We start from the raw sequence: 24,918 nt of genomic DNA on the forward strand, positions 1-24,918 counted from the left end.
TTTCATAGTCATAAACAAGTATTAGTTTAAAACTTTGTGATACCTAAAAGGAAAAAAGTGAGAAAAAACCCAGAAATTGTTCATTTCTTAATTTATGTCTTTATCCATGTTTCCTGTCATTGTCACTTTATTGAGTATTTGTGACTGCACCTTGTCATTCTTTTTGGTGAAAATGCTTTTGGTACATAGGTTTTGCTGTTTTGAAAGTGGTGATGGCTAGGGAATAGGCTCTCTGAAGACGATTAAGATTAATAAATACACAGCCACTATTGTGTAGCAGTTATACAGAGTAATGGGAGTGAGACATTAGTGTGCTAAATACTTCATTAGCCCAATATCCAAGACTACTTCCTAACCATCTTCTGTTGCTAATGCTGTTTGATATTTTCATTTTTTCAAGATAGTTATGGAGGGTTATGCATCTCTTTTTAACAGAATTCAGAAATCATCTTTTACCTCTTGTCCCTTTTATGATTATAGGATTATTCTCCCTCATTAGAGTTGAAAGTTACTGAATCTAATAATTCATCAGCCCTAGATGTCAGATAATCTAACCTCAATCTTGCCCTAATTTAAATTTAAAAGGGGGCAAACTGATCACAATAGCCATCCATTTCAACTATAAAATGGTGACTCAATTAATTCATATTCATGTGTTATGCATAGTACCTAAATAAAGTCTCCTGTATATCTAATGCGTTTATAATCTACTAAAGATCAACATTGCTATGTTCTGAAGATTCAAATGTGAGAAAGACAATGAGATTAATGTCAGCATTTATACAGGAGTCAATTTTAATAAATAGTTTCAACATGTGTGACATATTAGTGTAGACTTATAATGGGGCAGAAATTGGGAAATGATGTAGTCGATTTAGGAGATCCTTTGGAATCTAGGAAAACTTCTTGAATATTTCAAAAGCATATTTTCAAATAAAGGTTGCATAAAATGAACCTTTTAGTAAAACAGTGTTTCTCAAATTATATTACTGATAATGCATTAGTACCATGCATGATGACAATAAGAATTATGGAGAAAAGACAAGTGTTCCTTTATCAAATAATAATGGGGAATCTTTAAACTTTATCTAACCACTTAAGGAAACACAGTCTTGTAATAAAGTCAAACAATTAAAAGTTCCATGGGAAAGAACTCACTTGAAGTTAAACTAACATTTACTTAGCTTTAAAAATTTAGGGTGCATGGATGGTTCCATGGTAGAACACTTGCCTTCCATGTGGGATACCAGAGTTTGATTCTTGGACCATGCACCACCCCCAAAAATAGATAACAAAGATTACATCAACATCATTGAACATTCATGGTCTTTAGAATAGAGAACATTTTTTCTAATATGAATATTGAAATATCTTTTCAGAAAGGCAATGAATTTGTTGAAGATGGGACTTATGCCATGCCCTCTGACAGCTAAATGACATATCTAGGACAAATTATGGTTCCTAATTTCTTAGTTTTGACCTCCAGAATTGCAGCCTTATCCAACAACAGTTTGTTGGACTCTATCTGTTATTATCATAAGGCAGTGATTAGGAAAAAAGAGAGAAGGCAAACAAAACAGGTTAATCTCATTGCTATGGTAAAAATAAGCAGACTAATATCCAGAAAAGTGATCCATAATTTCCAACCACTCCACTTGGAAAGAAAATTTGCCCTTTTTACATTCAAAATTTGCCCTTAGAGTTGGTCTAAGTCACAATTCAAAGTGACTTAGACCAACTCTACATGACTATAGAGTGTCATGCTAAGTAATAAAAATGCATGGCATTAATGAGTGGATAAATAAAAAAATTTAAAATGATAGCAGCTAAAGTTGTCTAAAATTGGTTAGACTGCTTTCGAATATATGTGCAGGATGCAAAATCTTATAGAGAATTGATAAGTTCATCTCTAAGGTCTTTCATTTTATTGTATAAAAGAAACTTCCCTTCTCTCAGTCTCAGTGTCTTCTCCCCACCCACCCCAGTCCCAAGGCTTTGTATTATCTTCATGGGGATAATTTTTCTCTGAAGCACTTTTTCAGTGGTCAAATTGACATGACCATGTGGATTTAAGCACACTGTATGGAGTTCATGAACGCTTAGAGAAAACATGTAATCACCTTGAGTTATAATGGGACATCAATTTGCTACATATAAATGGAGTTTCCAATAAATTCTACAGGAGTCTATGTCAGTGGCACTCACTATGCTATTGTTCAGCTTATCATCCACAAAAGCTTGTGTATTAATAGATTGGCCAAAATTCTTTATCCATCAATTTATTCTTTATTTTCCAATTTATCATTTATGTCACAAAATATAAATTACTACTTTTAAGGAATATAACTGTGAGGCTTTAAGAAGTATAGGTGACATCAAATCACAGGAAAGAAAATAGTCAACATACATTTTTAATTTTGCTTTTTAAATATTATAACATTTATCAAACATGCAGTAACTGGAGGATAGTGATTATGCAACTATCAAGGTAAAAATAAAGTAGAATGCTCAAAGCAAAAGAAATTCTGAATCAGTTTGCATTATAATTAGCAGATGTAGGTGAATTGGTGGATGGTGCTTGTTCACTTTCAACAATGTGAGATAAATATGGTACAGACTGCTATTCTGCATGTATGTATTTTCTCTGATGTCTCAATTCTTCCTAACATTTTTTTCTCTTTCTAAAGTTCAATGGAACCTTCTGACACCAACATAAACTTAGTTTCCAACTAAAATTTTTAATGTAATTCTGAGGTGCATTCACGTACCATACAGTCCATTCAATGTAGATAATTAATGATTCATATTATCATCATATAGTTGTGCATGCATCACAATGATTATTTTTCGTTCATTTGCATTACTCCAGAAAGAAACAAACAGTAAAAAGAGAACCCTAAACATTCCACCCCCATTTTCCCACCCTCTTATTGACCACCAGTATTGGACTCTATCTAATTGTCCTAAGACAATAGAGGTAGGTTAACTAAGAGGGCATGTATATATATACATATATATCACTGAAAAAGTGGGACATAGCAAAACATTCAGAAGTAGATTCACACAAACATGGGCAACCAACTTTTTGTGTGTGTTACGTGGTTTTAAAATCATCATCAAAGACCAGTGTTACAGGACTGCAGTTTTAAGAATTTCTGGTATTTCCTTCTGACTATTCTAAAACTCTGGGCACTGAAAAGAAGTACCTGTATAATGAGTCAGCAGTCACAGTCATTTTCTTTACATCTTAATTTCTCAGTTACACATCCTCCCTCTCATTAGATCTTCCTCTCAATCTTCAGGGGAAAATAAAATTACTAAGAAAAACTTTCATAGATACTTAGAGTCCGGAGCACTCCTTAGGATTTTCAGGAATACTGTTGGTTAGGGCTTGGCATACTGTGGTTCAATTAAAATTTAAATATTAAAATCCACTACAATTATCAATTGTTTTTTTAACCTTCTCTGTCACTTTCAATTTTTCTTTTCAGTTCTTTTTTTTGAAAAAACAAAAACAAAAAAATAGCAAAAAGTAAGGCAACATGATGAAATACACACCTTTTATGTTGGATATATGTCTCTTAGTGTGTTGCTGTGTACTCAGATTTGAACATGTTCCTCACAGTTCTGGGGGTGAGGTGAGGAATATTTTTGGAGGGCTCCAAATATGCTGCAGGATTACTGTGAAATGATGATGAGGATGAGCTGTAGATGGGGACAGAAACAAGAAAAAGAGATTACAGATAACAATGCTGCCTTAAGTAGAAGATGTGCATTTACTTTCAGAAAGATGAATTTCTTCAACCAGAAAATTTGGAGTTTGGATGTTCAACAGGATTTATTGAAAGAGAAATCAATTGATATATGTTGTAGATACTATGATAGGTGCTAGAAAAATACAATGATGAATAGAAGCTCTATATCTAGGAAGAGATTACGACCATGTCAATGGATCATACTTAATCTCTGTTTTAACAGTATTTACCAGTTACTGCCTATGTTTTTCAATCTTACTATACTTTCAAAGATTAGCATAGGGGAATTTTTATTTGACAGATCTGACTGTGTGGTAGCAATGAAGAGTCAACACACAAAGAAAGATATACAACATGTGTTAGTGTTTAAAAAAAAATGAAATAGGAGACTATCTTACTGATGGGTACCCAGGTGAGTTACAGCAATGATGGAACCACTGGGAAACTGCAATGGTGGCATCTATCCCTGGATCTATTTTTATAGACTTCAGGAGAACTGCAAGATTTTCCTCACCAGCTCAAGGCAAAGATATATGCAACTTTTCCTGATCAGATTTTATCTCAAATCAAATTACCAATGAATATGTATTTATCTCCCAGAAAAGGCATGAAGCAATATTAAGGAGTTTATTAGTTAAAAAAAGATCTATTTCCATTCTCAGAGTTTGGCTGAACTTCATTTTATTTATTTACTTTTATTTTATGAATTTAGGCAAGTTTATTTTGTTTCTTTGTGTTTGCTTTCTCTGTGCCTCAGTAGCATATGACAATAGCAATGTTATCCATTTCACTGGGTGTTTGTGTGGAAAGAGATATTGCATGTTGACATGTAATATAAATGCAAGGAAGATACATATTAATTGCCTTCTTAGAAATTGTAGCTATTATTGATAGTTTGTAATAATCAAATAACCAAATCTCTATTGAAATTTTACCTTTAATTTTTCTCTCGCCCTCTCCATCTCTTTCAAACACACATACACAAATGTGTGTGTGTGCATAGATACCACATGGAATAATCAATTTATCCCTACAAAGAATAGAATAAAATAAAATATAAGATAAATATTCCATGTAACAATTTCAGATAGAAATTTTTAGACCTACCAGAAAATGAAAAGGAAAATATTCCCAGTAAGGATGCAGAGTTAAACAGTGAATGCTATGTAATGAATGGTGAGAAACTTAGACAGGGCTCAGGAGAAATGCATATGTGAGGCATCCCTGAAATATTTGCTTAGAAAATAAGAGTGATTAAGAAGTTTCTCCTAGAAATGACCCTTGGGAAAATACAGCTCTAGAGGAACAATCAACTGTTGAATTATTGCTGTTTACTTGTTTATATTTAATAAAAGATCCATGCAATTTTTTTTTCTTCAAGCTGTTGTTATTTTGAGTAAACCTGGGATCAAAAACCAAAATTTGCTTTGGGTTTGTGTCATACTCACATTGTTGATAGGATTATTCAACCTGCATATGCCAATCTTGTGTTCTGTAATTCATGGCCTGTTCCAGGCCCCCCCCTTTGCTTTTCCAGTTACAGATGAAGCCAATGTAATCTCTTATAATTAAAATTATAGCACATAACAACAGGAATAAACTATCTCCTTCAACTCTTTCATTTTATAAATAAGGAAAAGGAGGAACATAACAATAGTAGTAGCAACAATGTCTTATTGAAATTAATGCACTGCCAGATACTATGCTAATTTTATTCAGTTTAATTCTAATGTAACTTCTTCTTGAGACAATTATTATATTACCACTTTATTCCTTCTTTTTAAGACTTGTGGAAGAAAATGTTGGTTTCCCCCAAAATCCATGCTTCTTTTCCATTTTAATAGTATTTTATTAGAAGTCCATCCTGGATAAAATCTGTAATTCCCAGCCTTCCTTCTAATGATTCAACAATGTTTTATCCCATATATCATAAATGGAAGTGTTAAAGGACAGTTTCTTGCCTTTCTCACATGCAAGGTGCAGGATTTATTACTTTTCCTTTCTGATCCTGTCATTCTGCTACATGAAATGCAGATGTGAGTTCTAGAGTTCCATCTAAGGACCATACAGATGAGTGCTATACCCCATCAACGGTAGAGCAGAAGAATGCTTACATCATGATTTTTATGTGAATCATAAATATAAAAGCATCTCTTGCTTAAGCCACTCTTATTTTGAGTTCTGTCTTTGGCAACCAGACCTAATCCTGAGATGGGTCTTTTTGCCCTGGTCTTTCCACTATCTGGACTGTACTCCCCTGAGATTTCATGTAACTGCATTCCCCAATGTCACCACCTAAAGTGACCTCCTTGAGCACTTCAGGAACTCTTCAGGACTGTAACTTACGACTTCAATTATCTAACTAGCATCTGTCACTTTCTAAATTTTTATTTGTGCATCTGTTTATTGTCTGTGTCCTTTTCATTGGAAACTGAACCCTGTGAATTCAGAGATCTTGACTATCTTGCCCACAGCCCTGTCTCATGACCTATAACAATACTAGGCACATGGGTGAGGCACAATCAATATTTTTTGAATGAAGAAAATGGATAAAGTGGTCAGATTTTTTAATAAGGGAGCCACACAGATAGGAATCACACATTTCTAAATATTCATTCAGATAATTCTCAGAATAGTACTGAGAAGCCTTAGGTATACAATGAGGTCATGCTTTGGAGTTGAAAAGCACTGATTAAAGCTATGAAAATTAGAGCTCTGTGTGAATCTTGAGAGAATTTTAATTGAGAGAATAATTATGCTTCAAGAGAATAATTGTACCACTTAGAGCTAGGAGGTTACTATCCACAGAGACTTGAGCCCAGCACCGTAATGGGTAATCTACAGTGCTTTGAATACAGAATTCTTTTAATTGCAAATTATGTTTTAATCTTCCCTAATCTTTTATTAGGCTTAGATTTAATGTCAGTCTGTACAAGAGTCCAAATCACACTTAATGTGATTCCTTTGGGTTTTGCATTAAAAATGTGGTTCTCAGTGTAAGAAAATGTGAGGACCATTCATTTAGCACAGGGATATCTGGTAGGACAACTTCCACAAAACAAGAAAGTGAATTTTTATTATTCACATCCTAACCATAATCCTCTTCAGGCCACAAAGTATATAGCTCAACTCATGAGCTATCTATATGACTCAGGTAAAAATTACTTTGTCTTTAAACATTTCCTTGAGTCTCCCCAGATAAAATTAATCATATCTTCTGTTTCCAAAGCACTTAGTTTTTATAGCTATTTGTACTCACCACCTTGTTTATAGACCATTTTAAGTGCATGCTTCATGATGCTAAACTATGAATAATTTGAAATCAGACACAGTGCCATATTCATCATTGTATCCCTGACAATTATGTAATCATCACATCTAAGCACTTTGCTAGATATTGTGGAGGATGCAGAGAGGTGTGTAACATTTCCTGTCCTGTTCCCTTCCAGTTGAATGTGGATGTCTATCTAAGTTCTAACCGAGGACATATTTGTGAGAATGTTGTGTACAACTTGGAGGTCAAGCTTTTTTTTTTAAGGAGGAGGTTATACTCTCCTCCTTTTCTCATTTTTAGGTCTTCTGTGTTCTGTTGCTTGAAATGTAGTCAGAGTGATGAGGTATCTTAATCCTGCAAAAAATCACAAACTTGAGAGAGAAGGAAGAAGCCTGTCTTCCTGGTAAGCACATGGAAGAATCAGGCGATGCCAGGCTGCACTGCCTACTTGCCTGACAGAACAGACATCTGTCCATCCAATGCAGTTGGTGTCTGTATTACATGCACTTAAATAAATACTCTACTTTATACATTTAAATGGTAGACAGAAAATTAATGGAAAAGAGTTAACATGCCAAATCTAAATTCAGTGCTTACATGCTGGTGCTAAGAAGATGATTGATAAAACCTTAGAAAGTCAGACAGAATATCTTCCTTTGTTTAATTTATGGGGCTATTGGGCTGATTTTACTTAGCAAGCTTATTAGTTTTCTCCAGTTTTCAAGAAATCTGCATTTCAACACTACTCTGCCTTCATGTTCCTTAACCTCTCTTCACATCTTCTATACTTTTATCTCTCTCTGCTGAAATCAGAACAGTCTCTCCATCTCTATTTTAGTTTGGCTAATTCTCTTTACTGTCTTGCTTTATACAATCCACTATAAATTTTTAAAATTCTGTCACATATTTTTATTTCTAGTTGTTCTCTTTGATTCTTTTCCACATGAGCCCAGTTGATATCAAGTCTATTTCCTCACTCATACATTTAACTTATATTAAAGTTAAATTTTTTGTATGCTGCATGGTGGGGGTCACATTTCATTCTTTTTCTTGTGACTATCCCCTTATTTCAGCACTATTTGTTGAATTTTTGTTTGCTTGTTTGACTTTTCATATGCTTGCTTGTTTGTTTGGGAAGTACAAGGAATGAAAATCGAACCCAGGTCTCATGCATGGCAGTGATAATTCTACCCCTGAACTACCTGTGCACCCCTAATGTATTTATATATATTAAATATTAAAGAATGGCATTTTAATATGACATTAAATAATGCCATTTTAAGCTTATCCTGTCTCAGATTCCTTTGACTCATCCAGTGAGGATCTCATGTCATTGAAGTATATGATAAAAGACAATAAATGGAGTTCTGAAACAACACCCAGCAGACCTGCAAATAGGATTTGGCTCAAAACCAGTTTAATGATTCTTTCAGACTTCTCCCACATAACGTGTATAAACAGAGTTGAGTAAGTGTGAGGAGGGGTTCTGAACCATAGACCCACTAAGGTAAGATGGAGAACTATTTTTCTCTGACTCCAAATGAAGAGGGAGGATTTCAATGTGACCACTTGAACACTTCAATACATATTCCCTGCAGTTGAAGTCTAACACCAGAAAAATAAAAATTAAAAACAAAAGGATATTATCTTGGGCGGGCCGCGGTGGCTCAGCGGGCAAGAGTGCTTGCCTGCCGTGCCGGAGGACCCCGGTTCGATTCCCGGCCCCAGCCCATGTAAAAAACAAACAAACAAACAAAACATAATAAAACAAGAAAATGTTTAAAAATGTTTCCCTTTCTTCCTCCCTTCCTTCCTTCTCTGTCTTTCCTTCCTTTCCTCCCTCTCAAAAAAAAAAAAAAAAAAAGGATATTATCTTGCTAGCTGTTTTGATAGCAGAGCAAAGAAATTCTGCTGCTGTTTTAGAGCCACTTGGATTCCCAGATTTGTTACAGCAAAGGACATGTGAGAAATAAAGGAACATTCTTCACTTCAAGAAAATTTCAGTTCAAGATTAAAGCACTGGAAGAAAAGAGTTTCTGAAAAAGAAAGTGTCCCATGTAGGGAAGAATCCTTGGCAGAATATATGGAATTATTTTTTAAAAATTAGAGTCAAGAAAATAATTTCCTGTTCCTTTTTCCTCTCCAGTCTCCCTGTCACCCAAAATTAAGACATTCTGAGGTCAAAAAACAGCAAATGGAAAAAACAAACAAACTGCAAATGGGAGTTGGGAGACTTGAACTGATTGAGGGAAAAAAAGATTTTAACATCCTCTTTGCCCAGTGAAGACCTTCGACTTTTGGCACCCCCCGTCTGGAGTAGGGGAAGGCAGAGGTTTTATGCTCTGGAATGAAACAGAAATCTTCAATGAATATCTAAGTGTGGACATTTTCAAATACCAAATTAAGTATTTGTACTTAATTTGAAAATTACTAGTGGTCAATTGGGACATAGAATATTCCTGTTACCCATGAATGACCAGTAAAATTAAAAACTCAAAAGGAAACATAAGGCCATCAGATTTTCCATCCAAGAAAAGAGGGAGGACCTCTCCCTCTTAATATATTTTAAAGGAACAATGGAGATAATACAATGTCCTTGGGGTCCAATATGCTGATTATATTTATTATATTTTATATGCAATAATTTTAATATTTGAAAATTTTGCACGTCTGATTTTTTGGTGTGTTTTTATTTTTTTCATTTATCACTCTCATTCTTGGTGCCTTAATTCCTCAAGTGTCCTATGATTTTTGGTTGTGATTTAGTATGTGTTGGAATTTTAGCTATGCGAATTCTTATTAATAAAGAATGTTCATTTAGTGATATGTTAAATTAGTTTCTACCAGGAGCCTAGGAGGCTTTCTACCTTGAGAATATATCAAACAAAATTATTGGCTTAGAGTTTTTAAGGTAAGAATAGAGATAGAAATACACAATGTAAACCTGTAAGAGGGCAGCTTGTGACAACAATTTCAAAGGGAAATTCACTCTCCTATCTAGCTCTCTCAGTCCCCTTTGCTCTATTCTCTCTTCACCAAGATTAAGCTTGAGTAACAGACAAGTTTCTTACTTTCTCTATTTAAAGGAAGGATGTTTTTTCTTGATACTCTATTCATCAAAGCAAAGTTATAACCCCATAGGGTTGCAAATTGATGCAAAACTCTGTAAGACTCCTGGAGTTTTCATTCTGTTTCAGTTTTAGCTTCCAATAATTTACACAATTGCCAGATGAATCATGCATCTCTTCTCTTATGGACTTTAAAGTTCAGTGAGTTAATATTCTTATAAATAGAGTTCATAGAAAAATAATTACTTCAGCTAAAATGATATGTTTATTCTAACAGAAAAATAGATGATATAAACACAATTAAAGTAATTCAAATGACCAAGACTCATGTAATGTTAAACTTCACTAGTAATACTCAAGGGTGTCTAAATTAAATTAAAATATTACTACATATTACAAATTGATAAAGTTTTACAATCTATGGTAAGAACATAGAAATATGAATGTTTTATTCAATATTTTTTGTTAGGTTTCTAGAATTCTGGAAACATAGATGTTTGTATTTGTAGAGACTAAATGGTTGTAGAAGATCAAATAAAATTAGGAACCAGGAGTAGGCAGAAAAGAGAATAACTGCAACTGTCTGCTTGATTTCTAATATGTGTAGCCTTTGAATCTTGAGATTGCCTGAGTCTACTGTTTCAAACTTCTTTGGAGAGATCTAGTGCATCCATGCTTAGGCAGAAATTATGGCATGCATGGTCTAAAGTGTGCTATAAAAGTCAGATATGAAATATATAACAAGGTACAAATGAGCATGCTAGTACTGTTACAGACAACTAGTCTCTACTTTCACCAAACAGAACCCTAAATTTAAAAAAAACAGAGACTAAAAAGAAGAAATATACCTCTACATGTCCCCAAAATATTATGAAAGTAAATTTCTGTAGGATATTGTGTTAACTTGCAAGATGCTACAATGCAATATACCCAAAATGGAATGGTTTTCACAAAGGGAATGTAATAAGTTATAGGTTTGCAATTCTAAGCCTATAAATATGTCAAATTAAGGCACCAACAAGAGGTTACTTTTACTCAAGAAAAGCTAATGTGTCAGGAACACCTCTGTCAGCTGGAAAGGCACATACGTGGTTAGCATCTGCTGGTTCTTTGCTCCTGGGCTTCATTGCTTTCAGCCTCTGTTCCTGTGGGGATTCCTCACTTTGCTTCTCTGGGGCTGGATTTCTTCTCTTGGTTTCCCTTGGCTGTCTGTAGATTCTGGTTTGCTTAACATCTCATATTGACATTTGCTGGCCTCCAAGCATCTCCAGACATCCATGTCGCTGTTTTCCAAGTGTCAGCATCTGTGTCAGCTCTGCTCTGAAGTTTCTGTCCACTCTCTGTTGTATCTGAGCTCTCTCTAAAATTTTCACTCTTTTAAAGGACTCCAGTGAACTAACTAAGACCCACCCTGAATGGGTGGAGTCCCAACTCCATCTAATTAAAAGGTCACACCCACAATTGGGTGTGTGCCATCTCCATGGACATAGCCTAATCAAATGTATCCAACCTACAATACAGAATCAGGATTAAAAGAAATGGCTGTTCCAAAATGATTGGGTCAGGATTAAAACATGGCTTTTCTGGGGCACACAATACTGTCAAACAAGTACAGATATTAAAGTTCATAAGTAAAATAAGTTTAGTTAATTTGTATACATTTGAAAATCAAAACTCATGATGTACATAGTTATTATAATTAATGTTGCTGAAATAGATTTTTTTAACAGATTTCAACAAAAATATTCCACTGTTAGGGATATTGTCATCAATTATAACAGTGGTTTGCAATGCATTGATGCTCAATTTAAGCATTTGTAAATAATAACATATAATTCAGAGTTAAAATATATTCTAGGTGCAAGAATAAACAATTATTCTTTGTAAAGCAGCACTATAAATGTGGAATATATCCTGTTATTTTATTAGATTAAATGCATCTCTATCTAGACCAGATTTAAGAAAATGTCAAATTTTACCAATGTGTCACAGTTTATTCTTTTGGGATTAACTGGTCATCATGAATTACAACTCCTTTTCCTTATGGTTTTCTTACTGGTCTACATTATCACCTGTTAGCATCTGTGTCAGCTCTACTCTGAAGTTTCTGTCCACTCTCGGCTGGATCTGAACTCTCTCTAAAATATTCACTCTTTTAAAGGACTCCAGTGAACTAATTAAGACCCAGCCTGAAAGGGCCATGACTATAAATATCAAAATCAAAGGGCCATGACTAAAAATTCTCTATTACAAAATAAACACTAAATTTTACATAGTATGGAAAAACAAACATGGTATAGATACATTCTCAACACATTTTTTGTCATTTCAGATTCCACAGACCCAGAGTGCTGGGTTTACAACATGCTTCTCTTGCTTATTATATCATTATTTTCTTTTCAATTACATGTTATTTTTCTCTACTCACTGAAAATATAAGTATCACTTTTCCTCAACTTATCCAGAGGAAATGATTAATCCTATCAATTTTATTGGACTATGCATTTCATTTTATCTGGTAAATTTATTTAGTTAAAAATGTTCTGCTGATTACTTTGTATATGGTCTCTTTTATGTCTTTATTCCTAAGACTATAAATCTTGGAGTTCAACATTGGAATGCTGTGGTGTAAAACACAGCCAGCACTTTTCCCTGCTCAACAGACTCCTAAACTGGGCTTCTAAGATACACGAAGAAGAAGTTCCATAAAATATGGTGATAGTGGTCAGATGGGACCTGCATGTGGAGAAGACTTTCTTTTTTTCTTCTGAAGAATGCATTTTCCAGATGGCAATAAGGACAAATATGTAAGAGATAATAATGATTAATAAGGAAGAAGAAAAGTTGAGACCTGCTAATGTGTGCATGGTATACTCTGTAATAAAGGTCTCTGCACAGGCCATTTTGATGAGGGCTAGGTCTGCACAATAGATGTGATGAATCTCAATGTTATCACAGAAGTACAATCCATGGGTCCAAAGTATGGAGATGAGACTAATAAAGGAGCCATATATATAAGGGAGAGACATCAGTTGAATACAGACAGTTCTTGACATTCTCTTGCCATAGAGTAGGGGGTTACTGATTGCCATGTATTGGTCAAAGGCCATCACCACAAGGATGAAGACCTCTACATGGACAAAGGCAATGAAGAAGAAACATTGCACAATGCAACCAGGGTAGGAAATGGTTTTGATCTCAGGTAGCAGGTTTTCCAACATATTAGGTGTAAGGTTGGAGGAGAACCACACACCGGCAAAGGATAAATGAATGAGAAAAAATTACATGGGGGTGTTGAGCTGGGGACTGAGCCTAATTAATAGGATCATGCCACTATTCCCAACCAAAGTGATAATGTAGACCAGTAAGAAAACCATAAGGAAAAGGAGTTGTAATTCAGGATGACCAATTAATCCCAAAAGAATAAACTGTGTCACATTGGTAAAATCTGGCATTTTCTTAAATCTGATCTGGATCAAGATGCATTTAATCTAATAAAATAAAGAGAAACCAGTAAATACATGGACCACATGCAACTATTCCTCATTTATATTGCCTTTTCTTACCCATTCCCTTTCCAAGCCTCTCTATTTTTCAGTTCCCCTCCTCTCTCTTCTTTCTCACATGTCTTTTACCAGTGTTTATTTTTTATGCAAAAAGCAGCAAAATGATAAGAAGTTATAGGAGTATAGTGGCAGAATTTCTAGCAACTAGTTTTTACTTAACTGCACAGTTTTCACAATAACTTTTATTCTTGCTTTCTCCTGGGAAGAGAAATACCTTTTTCATGACACCAACATTTAGAAGATACATATGTTTTATTTATTTTATTTATTTATTAGTTTGTTAGTTTTGGAAAACTCAGAAGTTGTAATCAAAGTTACAGGCAAAAAAATGTTCTTCCATAATCAGAGAATAAAATATTATCTCCACAATGCCTGCCCATGCAAAAAAAATTATATTGTTATTTTTCTTGCAAATCTGAGGCATTTATTATAAAAGGACTTAATGAAAATGTAAATTAGTTTAACATAAATCCACTACTCTTATCAGAAAAAAAAGGAAGAAAGAGAAAGTCTCTTAGGCATTACTTTGACTAATAATTTTTGAAATTTTGAAAGTCAATGTAGATAAGAATTGAATCCTTGTCAGCTATTGCCCACATTGCCAACAAGTTTAATGAGTTCAAGCAATTTCTCTCTTTAAAATTATCTCCTTCCTTAGGTTTTGAAACATTATGTTCTATGAAAGTCTCTCATTTGCATTTCTCTCTGTTTTAAAGCTATTGAACTTGAAATCAGGAGCTTTGTGCTTATTTACCTTTATATTCCTGTTCTTTAACCCAGGTCTATGAGAAAATGAAAGAGAACTAATTTAATCTAATTTAGTCCTTTTTTATTACTAGGATTAATCATTATAAAAATGAATTATAGTTTGAAGCAGTCAAAAAGTAATGTCTTGTACAACTGTTAAACATTTAATTCTTATTTTAGCCCATTTTATTATGCCTTTAGAGATAAATGATAGCTACAGATAAATGCTTGATAGATAGATGAATAAAAAGAGAGATAGATACTATCTATATATTTAATAGTTCTGTATTCCCCATTTCTTAAAATTTCTTTAGTATTTTGAGCAAAATGAGAGAAATAAAATACCGAGCAAAGGGTCTATATGATTCTTTTGTAAATATTTATGTTTAAATTTATGAAATTTCTAAAATATATTAGAAAGCGAGAGAAACATTTTGAAGCATTGGAGAGGAGGTTCTTTTTGTTCTGTTACTATATCAGATTAAGCTGGTTAGCTATCTGGATTTTATATAGCTTTTAGCACATTCTAATACTCTAGTTAATATTTTGAGTCTATTTATGAACATAAATTATTTTTACAAATGCTCTACTTATTTGTGGGCCAAAGGATTGCAAAACTGATAGTTTTTCATAAAACTCTCTTGAATTTGTCACGGAAGTACACATTAAAAGAATATCATCATTATCACTTCCAAGCTGGCCCCTGGTAATGCAGAGTAGTTGAGATAGAATAAAGATTACATGGGTGTCTTTTTTATTGCATTAAGAATTATGTTTGAATGAAATTTGAGATGTTTCATTAATAGTAAAATGCTTAAAATCTTGGTTTCAATCTCAGTTCTTTTGTTTCCTAGATGTGTAAACTTATGTCATTGATTTAATATTGCTGTGTTCTGTTTTCTCATGGATAAATGGAATAATTGAAAGAGTCTACCTTATGGAGTTGTTATGAGTGTTAACTAAGGAAATATGCATGAAATATTACAGTAAGCACTGGCTTAAGAAACCTCAAGCTTTGTGTTATAGTTCTGATTCTGCTATTATATTTCTTTACCTGAGGCTCAATTTCATGATCTGTATAAATAGGAGACTGATTAGATCAAGAGACTTCTGCCAAGGTTAAGAATTCTATTAAAAGAACCAAAAGTATATTGTGCATTGCTCCATTGTGCTTTGAGAAAAATTAACTAATAGTCATTTGTTTTTTTCTAAGAACCTTTAATTTATCTGAACTTTTCTGAGGAGCTATCAGAAAAATATGGATATCTTCAAAATTTCCATAAAGAAGCCTCAAGTGCCTCCAATATCATCTGTCTGTTATTGGCTAAGACAGGTATCTCAGTCAGAAAGTTCTCAGCTTTTATTGGATGAAGTAAATGTAATTAACTCAGATTATGATTTTTTTTCCTTGGATAATCCCAAACATTACCCATAATCAAAAGAAAAACTTAATATGTTTCAAATTTTCCAGTAAATTGAAAAATCTATTTGCCATGTAACTCAAAAGTCTAGGACTGCTGGTCTTCAAAAGATGGTATTGTCTTGATGATTCCTTGATTTGGACATTTTCAAGTCCTCAGTACTGTAAACTTGTGAACTAACAAATTCCCACTGTTTATGGCATTTCAGCAGACTAGCAGACTAAAAGAATGTTACAAATCATTAACTATTAAGAAAACAGTTTCATGTTTTCAGCCTACTCTATCCAACTACTATGGAATACATTTTTATAGATTTATTCAGTAATTAATAAACCTTATATATTTGAAGAGAACATTTGAACTGATTATTGTTTTCACTTTATACAAATATAGTCAAGAAATTTAAAATAAAATTATATATATGTATAGATATATAAAATTGGTGTTAGGTTTCAGTACCTTAAATACTGAGTATCAGTTAGCTGAGCCAGATGACCTGAAAGCACCAAGAAGAGCTTAAATTTAGTAGCTATGCAATGACAAATTGAAACAGAAGAGTAGAATTAGGTTTAACTATTGATCCACTACAATCACAATCTGTAGTGGGCTATAAGTAGGGTGAAAAACTGTGACTCCAATTTGTCCAGGATTTTCCTCTTTTTAGCACTAAAATTCTGCATCCTGGGAAACCCCTCAATCCTAGGCAAATCAAGACAGTTGGTCCTACTAACAAGGGTTGAGATCCCATTAATTAAGTTGACTGGGACTTCACACATCCCTAGAGTTGCTACAATTTGTGACTGGGCAGAGAACTCTAGAAAATGGTATGTAAGCCTGACTTGTTTTTGCAAGCATTTTCCACGTTAAACTTCAATCATTTCAGATATAGAAGGAAGGCCAAAGAAAGGGCCCAGTGGTTTCTAAGTAATATAGGATAATTTATTAGTTTCCTGAGGCCAAGTAGACTTCTTTGCCATAACTACATTTGAAAATATGTTATTGGTATTTTATACATGCTAGCAAGTTTAATTCCATCACTCTGTGTATTTTTATAAGGTTAGAAAGATGAATGGATAGATAGCTAGATAGATAGGTAGATAGACAGACAGACAGACAGACAGACAGACAGACAGACAGATAGATAGATAGATAGATAGATAGATAGATAGATAGATAGATAGATAGATAGATGGAGAGAAAGATGTTGAAAATGACAGTTATTCTAAAGAAACCAGAAACACTATTATTTGGTTAATGTTTAGTACCTCTTTATGGGATAGAACCTTATTGGTTAGATAAGCCTGTTCATATTTTTGCCACTAGATGAATTGTGGTCTTTGTACTGGAGCATCCAACAACAAAAACACCCATCCACTGTTGACTTCCACTACCACACTGGCACTTTCTAAAAGCCTTCAACAGAACACTCTATGTCAATGGAGAATTATAAGGTTAGCCCAGAGGGCTAACAATTTTAACTGATTTTATAAGAACCTGTAAACTCTCAATATGAATGAACCTACCTGTGCATGAAGAAAAACTGTTCTTGGAAACATCTCTTTAAGTCATCATGAATAAATAATCCAGAAGGATTTATAAGGGTTGGAAGTCATACTATAGGATTTTCTTACTGGAGAATTTAGACAGCAACAGGAAGAAGTAATTAAAAATGCCTCATATTGCATCATCTATAATAGAAAATGAAACTTGAAGGCAAATAACTCAGCAGAATTAGATTTACTAAAAACAATGACTAAAGAAACTTGGCATTTTGCTTTCTTCCTATACCAGTTTAAATTGGTGGTGAACCCCAGAAAAGCCATGTCTTTTAATCCTCATTCAATATTATTGGCTGGGAGCATTTTGATTGTTCCCATAGAGGTGTGACACACTCAATTGTGGGTGGTGACTTTTGTCCACAAAGCTTCCATGGAGTTGTGACTCCACCTATTAATCCTTTAAAAGAGGAAACATTTTGGAGATATTCCCCTTTTTTGAGTCACAAGAAAGCCACAGCAGAGCCAAGTAGAGCCATGAGAGGACCAGAGTCCACCAGCCGGTGACCTTTGGAGATGAAGAAGGAGAATGCCCCCATGGGAGCTTCATGAAACAAGAAGCTGGGAGAGAAAGCTAGCAGACTGTCACCATGTTTGCCATGAGCCTTCCCAGTTGAGAGATAAACATTGAACCCATCGGTCTTTCTTGGGTGAAGGTCACTTCCTCTTGGTGCCTTAATTTGGACATTTTTATAGCCTTGCTTTAATTGGGACATTTTCTTGGCCTTAGAACTGTAAACTAGTAACTTATTAAATTCCTCTTTTTAAAAGCCTTTCTGTTTCTGGTATGTTGCATCCTGGAAGCTAGCTAACCAGAACACTTACCAAATTAAATTTATTTTCTCTATGTCCCGAAGACTGTGATTTTATTGTTGGAGGGCATCTGTTTTGCTAGCTCTCAAAATTCTCAGGCTCACAGCTCAATTAAGTAATTCACCATAATATACTCTAATAACTATTTTATTATAAGCAAATATTACTAATGGAAGCAATTAAAATTAAAAAATCATACCCACTTGATTAGAATTACTAGATATAATTAAGTGTACATAAATTCAAAAAGGCCCTCTTCTATAGTGCATGATAAACAGGCTATTTGTACATTTTAAAATTTGTGATTTTAAAATGCCTGGTGTTTTACTTCAGTTCCTGGGAAAGGGGCCAGTTCTCCCAAAAAGAGAACAAACAGTACATCCCTGGGGAAGGGGCCAGCTGCCCCAGGATTTCCAGGGAGGCCCAGTGAACTCCCTGTTTCTGGTTAATATCTGCTTTATCTTGCTTTCAAATGCCTTCTGGTGCCAAGTGGTCTCTCCCCAGTGATTTACTACGGGTTTGAGTTTGTTCTATTGATTAGTAACAAATAGCATTTCTTATCTAACAAAGGTTCTTTCTTATGCTAACAAAGGGAAACAAGATGGAGTCTCTTACCAATACACTAAGCAGCAATTCTCACTAAAAACATCCCATGTCAAGATCAAAAATCTTAGAGTCCCTTGTGACAATAATTATTTCTTGATGCTAATATTGCATCAGTCACAGCACATATTATAAATAATCTTTACTATATTGTAGGCAAAAAACTAGCACTTTTTTCCTATTAGGGATAAACCCTTTTTCAGTAAGAAAGAGATGGTAAAATGAGAAAACAAAGTCTGACACTGTTTCTGTTCCCACAGCATTAATTGGCTTCTATTTCATTGAAAGAATATAGTTATCTAAAATCCAACTAATTCCTGGATTTTTATTGTTGTTGTTTGTTTTATTTTGTTTTCTCAACATTGTCTAAAAGGAAATTTCTTAATATGTGTTTTTTCTTGATAGAAAATAATTTCTAATAGCTCTCTTCCTTATGTTTATAGATTCTACCAGTATAGGAGAGAAAAGAAATTAACATGCTTGAGAAATATGAGTGAAATAATTATTGAAGTAAATAGTCTGTAAACAGATTACAGATGAATATAATTTTCAGTTCACAATCTCCATAATATAAGATGAAAATTTATTTCCTAAATTGAGCTCATTTAATATTTTGAGGTTCCATTTTACAAAATGGAAGAAACTTAACTTGATTACATCATCTCCCTAATTTTTATAGGTTGCATCGAGTTCAAGGAGCTGACTGTACTACAAGCAATGTGAAGCAGGACATGTCTTATCCTTGGTGTCATCATCTATAAACATTGACATGCATGTATGTGTGTATTCACTACATACCTGGGATACAGTGGGGGTAAAAATAGCACCTGCTTCATGGAGTTATATCCATGTACTTGTGATATAGATCCATGTTCTTTTTTTTTAAAACTTTTTTATTAATTAAAAAAATTAACAAACAAAACATTAAGATATCATTCCATTCTACATATACAATCAGTAATTCTTAATATCATCACATAGTTGCATATTCATCATTTCTTAGAACATTTGAATCGATTTAGAAAAAGAAATAAAAAGACAACAGAAAAAGAAATAAAATGATAATAGAGAAAAAAAGACTATACATACCATACCCCTTACCCCTTGCTTTCATTTACCACTAACATTTCAAACTAAATTTAACATTTGTTCCCCCTATTATTTATTTTTATTCCATATATTCTACTCTTCTGTTGATATAGAAGCTAAAAGGAGCATCAGACACAGGTTTTCAAATTCACAGAGTCTCATCGTGAAAGTTATATCATTGTTCAATCATCATCAAGAAACATGGCTACTGGAACACAGCTTTACGTTTTCAGGCAGTTCCCTCCAGCCTCTCCACTACGTCGTGAACAACAGTGTGTACATCCATGTTCTTAACTGATTTTTACTAAGTTTTCCTTATTTGAAATTCAGACCTTTTAAGTTTTGTGCATTTTATTTATTTTCATTCCCTTTTAAGAAACAGAGAGCATTTTACAACTACCTTACCTTACTAGATCAGAGATACCTTAGAAAGTCTTGGTTCTGCCTCTCAAGATATGGGCTGCTATAATTGTTTGGGAACTTGCTTCTTTCAGTAGTACAACTAGGTAAAGGAACTTTAATTCTGCAAACCTAGTGATAGAACTGTCACCTCCTCTCTCAATCCCCAAGTCTACCTTATGGGAAGGAGGCAAGGGACATAGATTTTCCTGTTTCTCAGGCAACCAAAAAACATGGTCACTTCTAGCTTAACTTTTACCTCCTCCATTTTTTCAAATTATTTTTCTTCCTAGAAGTTTTAATGAACTAATCTTTCTCATTTGTTGTTGATTGCTTGAGCTCTTTTCCATATGTATATAATATATAATTGTATAACATTAATCACTTAATTGACTAAATAGAATTATCAACAATGATAATCTAGAAAATCTAGACTGGGTATCCCTTAGCCAACTGTTTTTTTTGTATACTGTATGATGGGGTCACAGTTCATTATTTTTTTTCATGTGAGCATTCCATTATTGCAGCACTATTTTGTTGAACTTTTTCTTTATTTGCATGTTTGTATTCTTTTGGAAAGTGCATGGACCAGGAATCAAACCCAGGTCTCCCACATGGAAGTCAATAAGTTTCTAATAAATGTTCACAAATCCCTATAACACTATATCCCATTAATATGAAAACACTTTGAAATAAATTGTCATAGTTTATCATCCAGAGAACGGGGAATAAATTCATCCTATCAAGGTAGTCATCAACTTAAAAATGTGAAATGTTTTAACATTAAAAGTCATCAATATTCTCATAAATAAAATCAACATTTTGAAAAGTTGTACTTCTACTGGCAGATTTGTTTTCAAGACAAAGTCTTATTTATTGAATGAATGGCTATTATTTGTTGGTTTAGTATTAACCTAACAAAATAGTAATAGTATTGTCTATGAATTACTGCCTTGTCCTTTCCTTCCCTTTTATGAAACAGGGCTAGATGAGAGAGGAAACATCACTGAGTCTGGCCAGTACTTGGAACATCAGGCACATTTTCCTCTGCTAGATTTTTCTTCTCTCATTATATGATAATTCATTTTGTGATTTTGAATATATATGTTTTTTGCATCAATCTTTAAAGATCTATATAATGTTTTTCTCAAGTCAGCTAAAAAACTGACTTCAATTCTTTCTTGATTCCTGGATTTGAACTTATTGACAGAAGATGATTAGAAATTTTAAAGAATCCTGTATTAACAATGTCCATGAAAATCAAAAGACCTTTCCTTTGTTGTAGATTATAATGTGCACTTATCTTTATTGCTAGGATAGTTTAAGAAATTGTATTAACTGGTAGAAAACTAAGTAAGAAAATTATAATGTGCCTATGGTTACTTGATTTAGCACCAGCAATTGTGACCGTGCTCTAACAACCTCAAATATCCAGGCATGTTGTAATGTTACTAAGCCCATATAAGAATCTCAGCTACTAAGATGGTAAAGAAATGAATGGAAAGTTACAATGGTTGTAGGTCCCTTACTGGACATGTGAGTGCATTTCAGTGCCCATGTCTGCATCTAAACACAGTTGTGCTTAATAACTAAAAAACAGGGTTTATAAAATAATTTTAATGAAGCACTGCTAAATGTTATTCTATGTGTTAAAAAAAATCCTTGAACAGAAAAGAAAGAAAAATTTAGGTAGTCATATCTTCTGTATAATCTTAACTTCTAACAGAGCCAGATGCCTTTAGAATAAGTCCATGAAAGACAGTTTTGATGATGTAAGAAGAAGCCTACTTGGTTTTAATACTGGGCCTCTGAAAAATATTTAATTTATTTGAGAAACATTTTATAAGAGAGTTTACTCAACAATGCTTATGGGATCCTTAGAATGAATCCCAAATCCTCTCATCTGTGAATAAAATGTTTTAAATTTCAAATGCTGGTATTCATTAGATTTAATAACACATTGTTTGAGGAAAATGGGGTAAGACTGAAGTATGTTTGAAAAGAAAAAGCATTGGTCATTAAAAATGCACATAGTATATTATATAGTAAGCAGCAAAAGTTTTAGCTTATACAATGTTACATCATCATTATAAATACATAAATAATACAAACCCTTCATTCATAAATAGAGAAATGATTAACTTTAGTCTACAAGAAGGTTTTCTGGGTTTAACTCTACTCATCACTATATAAAGCCTTCAGATCAAATAGTCTCTAAGATATCTCTGGTTTTAAAGTTCTTTACTTCAAGCAAGCACTTGAAAATCCCAGAAGATAGTGGCAGATTTACACTGAAAGGTTAATTACATGCATTTTTGCTGGTTGAGTAGAACTTGCCAATAGATCTTGAAAGTAAATTCAAGGGTTAGGTTACAAGTTATAGGTAAAAGCAGAAACTTTGAAGTGAGGATAGCTTAGCTTGAACCCCTGCACATGTGCATGTGTGTGTGTATGTGTGTGTGTGCATATGCTTGCATGAAGTTATCTTCCCATAATCTCTGTTAGTCCAAGAAAGCTACTTTGACCACCTTTTCCCTATGTTGTTTTGGACATTTGTTCACCAGTGCTCTAGAGGGTGTGGATAGCTAGTTCCTTGAGCTTCATTTCTTATTCCGGTCCACAGGGTCCTTGAATAAACATTACCAAGCTTCTTTTGCAGGTATGTATGGAAATATGATTAAGTTTTGGCCAGTGAGATATAAGCAGACATGTTGTATGGAAAATTTAGAGGATGTGAAGTTAATCTGCACAGGCAAGCTGACTCTCTAACAGCCAACATGGATCATTGAGGGGCTTTGAGAATAACAGCTGTGTTCAGTATAAAACAAGATAGAAGAAGTCTAGAGACCTAACCTCTTATTAACCCTGGTTTACAAGTCAGACAATGCCTACCTCCATACTTTACTCATCTGACAGATAAACAATGTAAAACAAAAACCTTACATTGTTTACACCACCATTTCTTACAAGAAGTGATATTAATTGGTACAGCCAGGAATGATAATGTACTGCCTAAATGGTACTTCCTAACCTTCCCACTGTCAACTAACTTCCATAATTTCAATCCAGTGAGCTGTCTAGCAAAGTCAGAAAAATATTGTGCACCACAAGCCTAAAATATAAGGTATGTATAACTGAATAATATTTTGTACACTACTTCAGGAATTTTTCAATGATAGCTTCAAACTTCTGTTTTCTCAATGTTTGTTTATCTATCACTTTTCACAATGCCTTTTTAAGATCCTTGTTCCTGAGGACACAGTTCATGGGGTTCAGCATGGACATCACCATGGTATAAAATAAAGCTACCACTTTGCCCTGCTCTACTGACTCCTCTGTTGGATGTCTCAAATGCATGCAGAAAAGGGTCCAATGGAAAATTGTGAGAGCCACAGGTGAAAATAGCTTTTTTTCTCCCTTCTGCTGAACTGTTTCTAAGTATGGCAACCAGGATGAACATGTAGGATGTGAGAATGATCAGGAGGGACTATGTACCTGGACAACTCTTTGCCATAGGTGTCAGAGCATGCCAGTTTGATAAGAGGAGGATCAGCACAGTGGAAATGGTTGATCTCATGAGCACCACAGAAGGGGAGGTTGTAGGTCCTCAGAGGAGGAAGCTGTAGATATAAGGAACAATGACCAGGAGGACACAGATATTCTTGTACATCTTGCTCCTGGAGAGCAGAGGGTTACAGATGTCATAGCCATGACAGCCCACGTGCAGTGCTCTGTGAGGACCACAGCAATGAAAATACAGCACTGCACCAAACACCCTGCATATGAGATGGTCTTCTTCTCAGATAGGACATTTTCTAGTATTTTATGAAAGACATTTATGGAGAAACACAGATCCAGATAGGACAAACATGAGAGAAAAAAGTGGATGGAAGTGTGAAATCAAGAATCAATATTTATTAAAGCAATCATGTGCAGGTTTCCTACCACAGTGACAATGTAAATTACAAGGAATAGCACAAAGAATGCAACTTTCAACTCTGGATGGTTTGTTAGACACAAGAGAATAAACTCTGTCATCTTGGTGTAGTTTCCTCTAGATATTTCTGTCTTATGTGTGAGGCATTAATTTTATTGCCCAGGGAGAGATAATAATTTTAAAAAATTGACAGCTTGGTTAAAAATTGTACTTTGTAAAAAATATCCAAAGTGTTTTAGTTATGTACCTCAGTAGCATTTCTGTAATTAGCTATGGGTAGATGTGCAATAATGAAAGTCTAAGTTTTTTCAAAAATGCTTTTTTCCAGGATATATTTTGTGATAATTCCTAGCAAAATTATGAATTAAATCTCACCATACTTTGGAAAATTAGAAAAATAAAGCTAAAAAATTCATATGTAAAAGAAGAAATTATAATAGAAAATTAGAAATGCATATTCTTCCTTTTTGCACATCATATGTACACATAGACATGTAGAAGGTGAGAAAGGGCTTTAAAGACAGCCAAGATAAATTTCCTTATTTCCCCTGGAGTGGGAAGTGATGCATCCAAGGGCAAGTCCCCAACTAGCAATGGACCCTCACCTCACATTTCTCAGTTCAGTGACCTGTGTGCTACTATGTTCCTCAACAAGTCCACCTCATTGTTTGGGACCCAACAAGAAGCTTT

General features: G+C 34.0%; 2 pseudogenes; both read right to left on the minus strand.

Moving 5' to 3' along the window:
- Positions 1–12,621: 12,621 nt before the first annotated feature.
- LOC143686158 (olfactory receptor 5M3-like) lies at positions 12,622–13,552 on the minus strand (annotated as a pseudogene).
- A 9,961-nt stretch (positions 13,553–23,513) lies between these two features.
- LOC143686727 (olfactory receptor 5M5-like) lies at positions 23,514–24,149 on the minus strand (annotated as a pseudogene).
- Between the last annotated feature and the right edge of the window lie 769 nt (positions 24,150–24,918).

Source organism: Tamandua tetradactyla, chromosome 6 (assembly GCF_023851605.1).
Source record: "Tamandua tetradactyla isolate mTamTet1 chromosome 6, mTamTet1.pri, whole genome shotgun sequence".
NCBI lineage: Eukaryota > Metazoa > Chordata > Mammalia > Pilosa > Myrmecophagidae > Tamandua > Tamandua tetradactyla.